This window comes from Drosophila ananassae, chromosome 2R (genome assembly GCF_017639315.1).
Source record: "Drosophila ananassae strain 14024-0371.13 chromosome 2R, ASM1763931v2, whole genome shotgun sequence".
Lineage (NCBI taxonomy): Eukaryota > Metazoa > Arthropoda > Insecta > Diptera > Drosophilidae > Drosophila > Drosophila ananassae.
Genome location: NC_057928.1, coordinates 2,286,499 through 2,299,526, shown reverse-complemented (window position 1 = coordinate 2,299,526; position 13,028 = coordinate 2,286,499). Strand labels below are relative to the sequence as shown.

Sequence of the window (13,028 nt, the reverse complement as noted above, 5' to 3'; positions counted from 1 at the left end):
AAAAAGAAGGATGTGTGCAAAGTTTCAACTCGATAGCTCTAAAACTGAGAGACTATTTTGCGTAGAAACCGACAGACAGACAGAGAGACGATCAGACGGACAGATAGACAGACGGACAGAATTATAATACCCTCTGCAAAGGTATAAAAAGAGCCAAGTTTAAAAATAAACAAGAAAGGAAAGCTAACTTCGGGCGGAGCCGAAGTTGATATACCCTTGCGGTTAAGTCGCAGTCCGCTAGGTGGCGCCACGCATCTTATATAATTAGGTATATAGCGGAGCGTATATAGTTGGCCGATCCTTATGAAATTTGGCAAATCGAATTATTTTGCCAAAAGAGGAATCCATTGAAACTCCCATCCTTCTAACTTGAAAAACAATGAAGTTATGGCATTTCCGATCAATCAGTTATATGGCAGTTATAGGATATAGTCGACCGATCCCGGCCGTTCCGACTTATATACTGCCTGCAAAGGAAAGAAGGATGTGTGCAAAGTTTCAACTCGATAGCTCTAAAACTGAGAGACTAGTTTGCGTAGAAACAGACAGACGGACAGACGGACATGCTCATATCGACTCAGGAGGTGATCCTGATTAAGAATATATATACTTTATAGGGTCGGAGATGACTCCTTCACTGCGTTGCACATTTTTGACCAAAATTATAATACCCTCTGCAAGGGTATAAAAATAAAATTATTTATGTGTTCGCGTGTGCGACGCTCAACATCAGCCAAAGCAGCAGTGACAAAATCACAAGCAGAAGCAGCATCCGGAGCGACAACAACATCAGGAGCAACAGCAGCCAAAGCAACTACGGAAACAAAAGCATCGGCTTAGCAGCAAAACAACAGCAGCAATTATAGTCATCGGCAAGTTTTCAATTTAATTTTAATTAAAAACAAGAAAGGAAAGCTAACTTCGGGCGGAGCCGAAGTTGATATACCCTTGCAGTTGAGTCGCAGTCCGCTAGGTGGCGCCACGCATCTTATATTATTAGATATATAGCGGATCGTATATAGTCGGCCGATCCTTATGAAATTTGGCATATCGAATTTTTTTTTGCCAAAAGAGGAATCCACTGAAACTCCCATGCTTCTAACTTGAAAAACAACGAAGTTATAGCATTTCCGATCAATCAGTTATATGACAGCTATAGGATATAGTTGGCCGATCCATATGAAATTCGACAAATCAGATGTTTTTTCCCAAAATTGAATCTGTACCAAATCCCATCTTTCTAACTTAAAAAACAACAAAGTTATGCCAATTTCGATCGTTCTATGACAGCTATAGGATATAGTCGGCCGATCCCTTTGAAATACCCTCTGCAAGGTATACCCTTGCAGAAAGGAAAGCTAACTTCGGGCGGAGCCGAAGTTTATATAGCCTTGCAGTTGAGTCGCAGTCCGCTAGGTGACGATATTATTAGATATATAGCGGGTATATAATATAGGCTAAATAAAGGGTATTATAATTTTGGTCAAAAGTGTGCAACGCAGTGAAGGAGACATCTCCGACCCTATAAAGTATATATATTCTTGATCAGGATCACCTCCTGAGTCGATATAAGCATGTCCGTCTGTCCGTCTGTCTGTTTCTACGCAAACTAGTCTCTCAATTTTAGAGCTATCGAGTTGAAACTTTGCACACATCCTTCTTTTCCTTGCAGGTAGTATATAAGTCGGAACGGCCGGGATCGGTGGACTATATCCTATAGCTGCCATATAACTGATTGATCGGAAATGCCATAACTTTGGTGTTTTTTAAGTGAGAGGGTTGCGACTTGGTACAGATTCCATTTTGGTTAATCTTTTTTTTTTTTCCGTTGCTTTTTATTTCTTGAATCTTCTCTTTGGTAGACTAACAAGAGGTGTAGTCATGTTGACTAATACATAGTTAGACGGCCCTAAAAATCGATTGCTGGGTTGGAAGATCGTTGCGTCGCAGGCGGGATCTGCTAGAAACCAGAGTCAATCCCTGAGCGGGGGGATTTGGTTGCGAAGACAGTTTTTCTTTGTAGCACTCTTTTTGCTTCTGAATTTCGTCTTTCACTGCGAGGATGCCCAGATCCCGGTGGATGTTTTCGTTGCGAACATACCAAGGTGCCCCAGTGATAGTTCTCAAGATTTTTCAGTGATAGTTCCCCCAAAACTACGTCCAGATTGGCTTTAGGACTGAATTGTAGAATAGTAGCTTGTAGTCCAGGCACAGTGAAGATCGTGAGTTTATGATCCAGTGGAGGCTGCTGGCTTTTAGTTTTAGGTGCACCTTCTTGCTTTCGATGTGCTTACGTCAGGATAGTCGTCGATTAAGGTGGACGCCAAGGTGCGTTACTTCGTTAGCTTAAGGGATCTGCATACCGTTTAGTGAAAGCGGAGAGCATGTTTTTCTATTAGAAGTAAACGTTACATGTTTACACTTTTGTTCGTTTATTTTAATGCGCCAATCGGGCAGCCACCTTTCCACTACTATTAGATGATTAGTCAGTTGGTTTGTAGCTTGCGTTGGGCATATGGAGCGACTAAGGATAGCGGTATCGTCGGCGAACGGTGACGTTGTGAGTTGTGCGTTTGTGGGAATATCGGCAGTATACAAAACATATAGACACAGTCCGAGTGTGCTTCCTTGTGGAACTCCAGCTACGTTTTTGTGCATACCCATTAAGCCAAACTCGGTCGAAAGCTTGAGATACGTCGAGAAAAATAGCGCTACAGTATTCTCACTGTTCGACGGCTGAGCGTATTTCGGATGTTAAACTGGTTCACTTGCTCGATGGTTCCGTGGTTTCTTGGGAAGCCAAATTGGTGCGCCGGGATAATTTTGCAAGCTTCCAGATGTGGTGTTATTCGAGTTAGCATGCATTTTTCAAACAATTTAGACAAACAAGATAGAAGGCTTATTGGTCTGTACGATGACGGTGTTGTGTGGTCTCTTCCAGGCTTTGGTATCATTATAATGATGGATTTTTTCCACTTTTTTGGGAAATAGCCAAGTTTAATGATACCATTAAATAGTTTGCAGACGACCACTATAGCGCATTTTGGAAGTTCGATCAGCATCTTTGGCGTCAGTAAATCACCACCGGGAGCCTTTTTTGGTTTTAGCCCTCTTATGACTTTTTCGATTTCGTTCGGCCGAAATAAGGGTGCAGTTGACTGAGGGGTAGCCCCTGGCTGAATGATTGGCAGAAGGATTGAATTTGAGGCAGGTTTTGGCTGGAACACACTTTCGAGATGTGTAGCTAATGTTTCAGCTCGGTCTTCGTCGCTGCGAGCCCAGCATCCCGAAGAGTTTCTTAACGGGGTGGTCGTTTCGATTGGGGCGCTGAGATTTGGGTGAGCCCTCTACAGATGATACTTTGTGCTTGTTGGTGAAAGATTCTGGATGTACCTCAGCTGTGCGTTTTCTTCCTGTTGGTGAAGAGCCTGGTCGAGTAATCGTGTTGCTTCCTTAAGGCGTTGCTTTGAAGCTGGTGATCTGCTGTTTTGCCAATCCCGACGCGTGCGCCTCTTTCTCGCACGAGCTGTTCAATTTGCTGATTAGATTTGTGGTATTTGTTTAGGTCTACTTCCTTCCCTTGAGGAGTAGAGATTTTGGCTGCCGCATCCAGTACTTCTTATAGGTCGCTCGTAGTGTAATCGATGTCCGATTCCATGTTAAACTCCGGAGCGAGATCTATGTGGGCACTCACGTACTTTTTGTATTTAAGCCAGTTCGTTTTTGGTGATGTCAGGCTGAGGGGTGTTCAGTTATTTGTGGGTTTTAAAGAAGCGTTAAAAGCCCGTTAAAAGGCGAATGATCTGAGGATAAGTCCGGGACTGCTTTGGCACTTATTAGTAGCAAGGTATGTTTTTTGTCACCGCAAAATCAAAAAGGTCTGGGAGCTTGCTTGGGTCGGTTGGCCAGTATGTGGGACTTCCAGGGGAGACATAGTCCAGATTATTTCTCACATTTATAGTTGCATTGTACAATTGCCTTCCTCTGGGAGTCACTAGACGTGATCCCCAGTGCGTGGGTTTAGCGTTGTAGTCTCCTGCGGCTATAAAACGATCCCCAAGTGAATTGAAGAACTCCATAAATTACCCTTCCGAGATTGAGAAAAGAAGAGGGCAGTAAACGGCAGCAATTGAAAGGCTTCCGTTTCTTGACTGAATTTGTATCGATGTGTCCTGCAAGAAGTTTGTTTCAAACCTTTTGTGAAAATGGTGTTTTAAACGTTCTCTGATTAAAACTCCAGTTCCGCCGTGGGCTTTCCAATCTGGATGATCTGTGCGATAGATTGTATAGCCTTTTATTTGAAAGTTTTATTTGCTTGTAAGATGCGTTTCCACCTGTAGCATAACGTCAATATGGTTATCGATCAAGAATCGTGACAATTCTAGTTTATGCCGTGAGACACCATTGGCGTTCCACATTGATATTCGTAGAGTCTGCATAGATTATTTAGACTGTTGTGCTACGAGCAGCTGTATTACCATGTTCTGGTTTTGAACAAGTGTTTGCATGGACATAAGCTCCATCATACTTTGTTGGATGGTAAGCATCATGTTTCCGTTTTGCTATGTGGCTGTTCTGGGGCCTATTGAGCGCTATGTGAATTAGGCTAATTTGGATTTTCCATTCCAGATCGTAGAGCATCGGCATAGGAGAAGTCGTTGGTGGTGTTTAGGGGACCGAATGAAGACCTCGCAGCTTTGGCGAAGAAGACGTCTGGCGTAGTTTTTGATGCAATGTACACATTCTGTGGATTTTGGTTGCGCGTTGCAGTCGCTTGACGCATGCGACTCTGCAACTCCTGGTACACCATACATCCTCTATAGTTTGCCGTATGGTTGCCTCCGCAGTTTCTTCGCGGTACTGCCCTGGTTTGTAGTGCAGTAAGTGAAGTTGTGGGTGTCCCCGCAGACTACACAGATGGCCCGAAGTGTGCAGTATGACCTAGTGTGTCCATACTCTTGGCAGTTAGTGCATTGCACTGGACCGTTGCGTTTATGTGGCTCTTCAACTATGATTCTCCGATGCAAAAGATATTGCAGCTTGTAGATTGGGTGGATTTCGTTCTTCTTCAGCGACCTGCTTTCTGGCTCGAGCTCGACCTGGAAGAGTGGTTGTGGCTTTTTATCTTATGTTAATAACGTTCTTGGCGGCGAAGCCCTTTTCCTTAAGGTCGGTTTTTATTTCCGCGGCGGTAACATCGGGTTCAATTCCCTTTACTACCACTTGTAATCCCTTGCTGCTTTTCAGCTGGTACGTGTAATAGCTTATCCGATCATTGTCCAAATATTTGGACACTATACGGAAGTGCTCTTCAGTCTTACTTTGCACCTTTGTTTCGTGGATGTCCCCTTTCATAAGCGGGACAACATGAAAGTTGTCACCGTTCCCGATCAACGCCGCAATTCGGTTGACCAGGGCACTCGAGTTTTTTTTCCTGATATAGATTGGAGGGGGCGTGGGGTTTTTTGCTGTGTCTGGTGCTGGTTGGTTTTGGGTAATCTGATTTGATAAATTTCATAAGAATCGGGCAACTATATCTTTTAACTTTCATATAACTGAACGATCCGAAATGGCACAGCCTTGCTATTTTTAAAGATGTATCTTTTCTTATCCGTTAACTACCGCAACTGCGGAAGGAAGCGTCTCTCCTCTTTGTCGTCTATGACCAAAGCAATAGTTGCCCAAGGTCGCAGAGGTGATATAGTCTTGCTGAATACAGTAAGCACGATTCTTCGGAGTCTACTGGTGGCTTTTTTCGTGCCAAGTTCTTTTCGATTCTGGGGCGCAGATACACTTGATACACTTCCCAACTGGTTAGTCAGTTACAGCTTCGGAGATGCAAATCGTTTTTGGCTATGTCCAGAATTGGCGATACCGAATTTGCGACAGACGGATTCTCTTTTAATGAGCTCCTGAAATCTGAGTTTTCGTTGATTGATGTCTGGTCCAGTTATCTAACCAAGGTTGTTGCACATCCTTCTAAGGTTAGGAGATATTTGCTTCAGAGTTTTCCCTAAGGACAGCTACCTGCAGTGCATTCTTTGGTTCTTTGGCCTGGGTTAGTTGCAATTTTTTAAACTGAATACAATCACTTATGGAACAAAGCCAGCCACTTTTTTATCCGTTCGAAGAATTCATCATATGTTGGGAACATAGCGGCCCACGGCAGAGCGGCTGTGTTTAGAAAATGCAGAAAAGAAAAAATTTGTTTGGAACGGACAAATGGGGGAGCGCAGGGGTATCTGGACAAAGTCCGGTGACATAATAACAATATGAATCGGAGGCCCAAGCGGGGCAAAGGGGGACAACAAAGGGATCCCGCCAAAATGAATGCGACGGAATTCGGGAAAGAATTTACGGCGAGAACAGAGGAACAAAGGATTAACGGCAGAAAGCGAGATTAACAAGGATCAACGGGCGCCTCAGGCGCTACATAAGGAGGGCCACTGGAGCGAATCAAGGCCGAGTCTTCTAAGGAAGCTGGAAGTGTTGAGTGAAAGACCCCCGTGGGTAAGTCTGACATTCAAGCGGGAAAATTTTCTTGGAGCAATTAGGAGTAGGAAGGACCACCCGGGTAAGTCCGACAGTCTCAAATGTACGCAAGTCATCAAGCAACGATAAGTCAAGGAGCAAGTGGGGAAAGGATCAAGGATCCGCGGCGAAACTGAAGCCCAAGGGTAAATCAAGTCGGGTTGGTTTATTCCCGGACACGACAGGTATCCTGGTGTCGTAGCAATAGCGACGGATCGTTCTGGTGGTCTGACGACCAGGTTTGATCCTGTAAAGCGAGGGTTGTCCAAAATGAAGACCACACATCCTGCTGGGCGAAAGCTTCGTGGGGTGTCTATATTGCACACCAACCCGGAACGGTGACCAGGGAACGACGGGAGGACGAGCAGTCGACGGCGGAGCCGAGCAGCAGCATTCGAAGAGACAGCGAGGATCCGGCGGAGAAGTCATCTCGGGTGAGATTCACCTTTGGTGAAACGACCCACAAACGCTAGCCGTGGCATTTGTTGCGAGCACAAACAAGAAAAACAGTTCCTTACAGGGTGATGAAATTCTGCGCCGCGATTAATATGTTGATGATTTAATTTACGGAGGAAGCTTTATAGATGAAGCTATCCTTGCCAAGGCCCAATTTCTGTTGAGAAAGTGCTGGTCGAACTTTTCTAATATGCTGGCTGTGTGATTCACTAGGACTAGTCGGTCCTGAATTACAAAGGCAAAGATATTTGAAAGGATATTTTAAAGAGATGAAAGGCTTCCTCAAGGTCAAGTGTGCTGAATTTCCTTGATGGTCACTATTATCACAGTCGGAGGACGGTGACACAATAGTGTCACAGCTAGCGTGCACAGCGGTCAAAACCGCAAAGCCTCATTTTTACCGGGCTGTTGGATCGTCAGTTCTTAGATTTAAGGAGCTGCGTACTCTACCGTGTCACATGGTGCTATTATAAACTTAGTCTTTATTGTTCTAACGCAAACTCATGACTGGTTGTTCTTTAGTCAGCTTTATCGATCCTGATGTCACAAAGCTGAATTTCAAACGTACGGACAGCTGGTAGTGGGAGTCTCCCCTGCAGCAGTATTTTCGGGCCAAATGGAAGGTGAAGTATTTAAGCATTTTAGCAGCGCTTTAAATTGACGACGTTGTGCTAGTCAAGGATGAAAACCTACCCCTTAAGAAGTGGCCATTGGCAAGGCGTCATTTTTGCCTTTTTCATCTGCACTCGAATAAATACTATAAATTTCTGAAAATTTTTCAATATATTCAGAAAATAAATAAATACTCAAGACAGTTGCGAACGTACCACGGGGTCCCGGCGATTGTTCTCAAGATCATTGACTAAGCTCGCTGGACTCGCTGGACAGCTACCTGCAGTGCATTCTTTGGTTCTTTGGCCTGGATTAGTTGCAATTTTTTAAACTGAATACAATCACTTATGGAACAAAGCCAGCCACTTTTTTATCCGTTCGAAGAATTCATCAGTTGACAGAGAATGAGAAGTTAATATTTTCAAAGAGTTGTGAAGAGATTAAATCTCCCACATTCCAAGACACGTGGCAAGAGGGGGCAACAGCGGGGGGCAGGCAAACTGGCACGGCTGCACACACGGACATAGAAGAAAGAGGAAACAGCGTGGAAAGTAACGGTCCCGGGCGGGCCGTCGCGGTTGGGAACATAGCGGACCACGGCAGAGCGGCCCACGGCAGAGCGGCTGTATTTAGAAAATGCAGAAAGAAAAAATTTATTTGGAACGGCCAAATGGGGAGCGCAGGGGTATCTGGACGAAGTCCGGTGACATAATAACAATATGAATCGGAGGCCCAAGCGGGGCAAAGGGGGACAACAAAGGGATCCCGCCAAAATGAATGCGACGGAATTGGGGAAAGAATTTACGGCGAGAACAGAGGAACAAAGGATTAACGGCAGAAAGCGAGATTAACAAGGATCAACGGGCGCCTCAGGCGCTACATAAGGAGGGCCACTGGAGCGAATCAAGGCCGAGTCTTCTAAGGAAGCTGGAAGTGTTGAGTGAAAGACCCCCGTGGGTAAGTCTGACATTCAAGCGGGAAAATTTTCTTGGAGCAATTAGGAGTAGGAAGGACCACCCGGGTAAGTCCGACAGTCTCAAATGTACGCAAGTCATCAAGCAACGATAAGTCAAGGAGCAAGTGGGGAAAGGATCAAGGATCCGCGGCGAAACTGAAGCCCAAGGGTAAATCGAGTCGGGTTGGTTTATTCCCGGACACGACAGGTATCCTGGTGTCGTAGCAATAGCGACGGATCGTTCTGGTGGTCTGACGACCAGGTTTGATCCTGTAAAGCGAGGGTTGTCCAAAATGAACCGTCAGCCGAACCGGCGCCAGGCACCAAGACCACACATCCTGCTGGGCGAAAGCTTCGTGGGGTGTCTATATTGCACACCAACCCGGAACGGTGACCAGGGAACGACGGGAGGACGAGCAGTCGACGGCGGAGCCGAGCAGCAGCATTCGAAGAGACAGCGAGGATCCGGCGGAGAAGTCATCTCGGGTGAGATTCACCTTTGGTGAAACGACCCACAAACTCTGTGAGCTAGCCGCGGCATTTGTTGCGAGCACAAACAAGAAAAACAGTTCCTTACAGGGTGATGAAATTCTGCGCCGCGATTAATATGTTGATGATTTAATTTACGGAGGAAGCTTTATAGATGAAGCTATCCTTGCCAAGGCCCAATTTCTGTTGAGAAAGTGCTGGTCGAACTTTTCTAATATGCTGGCTGTGTGATTCACTAGGACTAGTCGGCCCTGAATTACAAAGGCAAAGATATTTGAAAGGATATTTTAAAGAGATGAAAGGCTTCCTCAAGGTCAAGTGTGCTGAATTTCCTTGATGGTCACTATTATCACAGTCGGAGGACGGTGACACAATAGTGTCACAGCTAGCGTGCACAGCGGTCAAAACCGCAAAGCCTCATTTTTACCGGGCTGTTGGATCGTCAGTTCTTAGATTTAAGGAGCTGCGTACTCTACCGTGTCACATGGTGCTATTATAAACTTAGTCTTTATTGTTCTAACGCCAACTCATGACTGGTTGTTCTTTAGTCAGCTTTATCGATCCTGATGTCACAAAGCTGAATTTCAAACGTACGGACAGCTGGTAGTGGGAGTCTCCCCTGCAGCAGTATTTTCGGGCCAAATGGAAGGTGAAGTATTTAAGCATTTTAGCAGCGCTTTAAATTAACGACGTTGTGCTAGTCAAGGATGAAAACCTACCCCTTAAGAAGTGGCCATTGGCAAGGCGTCATTTTTGCCTTTTTCATCTGCACTCGAATAAATACTATAAATTTCTGAAAATTTTTCAATATATTCAGAAAATAAATAAATACTCAAGACAGTTGCGAACGTACCACGGGGTCCCGGCGATTGTTCTCAAGATCATTGACTAAGCTCGCTGGACTCGCTGGACAGCTACCTGCAGTGCATTCTTTGGTTCTTTGGCCTGGATTAGTTGCAATTTTTTAAACTGAATACAATCACTTATGGAACAAAGCCAGCCACTTTTTTATCCGTTCGAAGAATTCATCAGTTGACAGAGAATGAGAAGTTAATATTTTCAAAGAGTTGTGAAGAGATTAAATCTCCCACATTCCAAGACACGTGGCAAGAGGGGGCAACAGCGGGGGGCAGGCAAACTGGCACGGCTGCACACACGGACATAGAAGAAAGAGGAAACAGCGTGGAAAGTAACGGTCCCGGGCGGGCCGTCGCGGTTGGGAACATAGCGGCCCACGGCAGAGCGGCTGTATTTAGAAAATGCAGAAAGAAAAAATTTATTTGGAACGGCCAAATGGGGAGCGCAGGGGTATCTGGACGAAGTCCGGTGACATAATAACAATATGAATCGGAGGCCCAAGCGGGGCAAAGGGGGACAACAAAGGGATCCCGCCAAAATGAATGCGACGGAATTGGGGAAAGAATTTACGGCGAGAACAGAGGAACAAAGGATTAACGGCAGAAAGCGAGATTAACAAGGATCAACGGGCGCCTCAGGCGCTACATAAGGAGGGCCACTGGAGCGAATCAAGGCCGAGTCTTCTAAGGAAGCTGGAAGTGTTGAGTGAAAGCCCCCGTGGGTAAGTCTGACATTCAAGCGGGAAAATTTTCTTGGAGCAATTAGGAGTAGGAAGGACCACCCGGGTAAGTCCGACAGTCTCAAATGTACGCAAGTCATCAAGCAACGATAAGTCAAGGAGCAAGTGGGGAAAGGATCAAGGATCCGCGGCGAAACTGAAGCCCAAGGGTAAATCGAGTCGGGTTGGTTTATTCCCGGACACGACAGGCATCCTGGTGTCGTAGCAATAGCGACGGATCGTTCTGGTGGTCTGACGACCAGGTTTGATCCTGTAAAGCGAGGGTTGTCCAAAATGAACCGTCAGCCGAACCGGCGCCAGGCACCAAGACCACACATCCTGCTGGGCGAAAGCTTCGTGGGGTGTCTATATTGCACACCAACCCGGAACGGTGACCAGGGAACGACGGGAGGACGAGCAGTCGACGGCGGAGCCGAGCAGCAGCATTCGAAGAGACAGCGAGGATCCGGCGGAGAAGTCATCTCGGGTGAGATTCACCTTTGGTGAAACGACCCACAAACTCTGTGAGCTAGCCGCGGCATTTGTTGCGAGCACAAACAAGAAAAACAGTTCCTTACAGGGTGATGAAATTCTGCGCCGCGATTAATATGTTGATGATTTAATTTACGGAGGAAGCTTTATAGATGAAGCTATCCTTGCCAAGGCCCAATTTCTGTTGAGAAAGTGCTGGTCGAACTTTTCTAATATGCTGGCTGTGTGATTCACTAGGACTAGTCGGCCCTGAATTACAAAGGCAAAGATATTTGAAAGGATATTTTAAAGAGATGAAAGGCTTCCTCAAGGTCAAGTGTGCTGAATTTCCTTGATGGTCACTATTATCACAGTCGGAGGACGGTGACACAATAGTGTCACAGCTAGCGTGCACAGCGGTCAAAACCGCAAAGCCTCATTTTTACCGGGCTGTTGGATCGTCAGTTCTTAGATTTAAGGAGCTGCGTACTCTACCGTGTCACATAGTGCTATTATAAACTTAGTCTTTATTGTTCTAACGCCAACTCATGACTGGTTGTTCTTTAGTCAGCTTTATCGATCCTGATGTCACAAAGCTGAATTTCAAACGTACGGACAGCTGGTAGTGGGAGTCTCCCCTGCAGCAGTATTTTCGGGCCAAATGGAAGGTGAAGTATTTAAGCATTTTAGCAGCGCTTTAAATTAACGACGTTGTGCTAGTCAAGGATAAAAACCTACCCCTTAAGAAGTGGCCATTGGCAAGGCGTCATTTTTGCCTTTTTCATCTGCACTCGAATAAATACTATAAATTTCTGAAAATTTTTCAATATATTCAGAAAATAAATAAATACTCAAGACAGTTGCGAACGTACCACGGGGTCCCGGCGATTGTTCTCAAGATCATTGACTAAGCTCGCTGGACTATGTGAATATTGCTATTCATAAACATACATCCATATAGGTTTTAGTAAAGAGTTATACAGCAGGACTATATATTCAAGGCTAAGGGGAGACCGAACATTGATTATTCAATGTAGCTACTGACTTTAGGTGTGTTTTTTTGGCTTCATTGGGTCGGCGCCATGTGAGTCTTCCAACGAGGTTTACTCCTAGTTACGTCACTTCTTTTGCTTGCGGGAGTTGAGTGTTGTTAAAAGTAAGCGGAGGGCAGTTTTGTCTGTTCAGGGTGAACATTACGTGCTGGCATTTTGTTCGTTTACTTTAATTAGCCATTCTAATAGTTGCGCAGTTGCTTGCATTTTCAGCAGCTAAGAATGGCTGTATCATCAGCAAATGTAGATATTCTTAGTCGTGTGCTTGTCGGGATATCTACTGTGTAGAGGACATAGGTATAATGTTGACCCTAGCACGCTGCCTTGAGCTCCCATAGTGAAATCATCAGTTGTAGCACTTCTTAGCAAATTTTCCGTCGTATAGGTAAGACTCCAAAAGCTGGTGGGTGTTGAGGGAAGCATTGTCTTGATCTTGTACATTAGACCTTCTGGCCAGACTTTATCAAATGCTTGAGAGACGTTTAAAAATATGGCAGTACAGGAATTTCTGATGTTATGCGGTTGACCTGCTCAATTGTTCCGTGCTTTTCACGAAACCGAAATTGATGTGGCGGAATTTCTTTCTCGATTCTTTGGTTTTTGTTTATCCGAGCCAATACGCTTTTTTTTCCGAGTTTAGATAAGCAGAAAGTAGGCTTATAGGTCTGTACGACTTTGGGATTGTGTGGTCTTTTCCGGGTTTGCTATCATTATTATTGTTAAGAGGAGCCCCTTAAATAATGGTGTTACTCCAATGAGTTCCGTTTCAAAACTATTTTTATTTCATACTCTTCTCTTACAAGAAAGATACATGAAAACCTTAAATCTATTTAAAACTACTTATCAACGGACTGCACGCTGACATCGTATGTGACCCTTTATTAAG

General features: G+C 45.0%; 1 protein-coding gene across 5 annotated transcripts in view; it reads right to left on the bottom strand.

The window, feature by feature from the left end:
* LOC26515191 (unconventional myosin-VIIa) overlaps positions 1-13,028 on the bottom strand; it is a 381,684-nt gene that overhangs the window by 71,416 nt on the left and 297,240 nt on the right. The gene's annotated exons all lie outside the window — the stretch shown is intronic.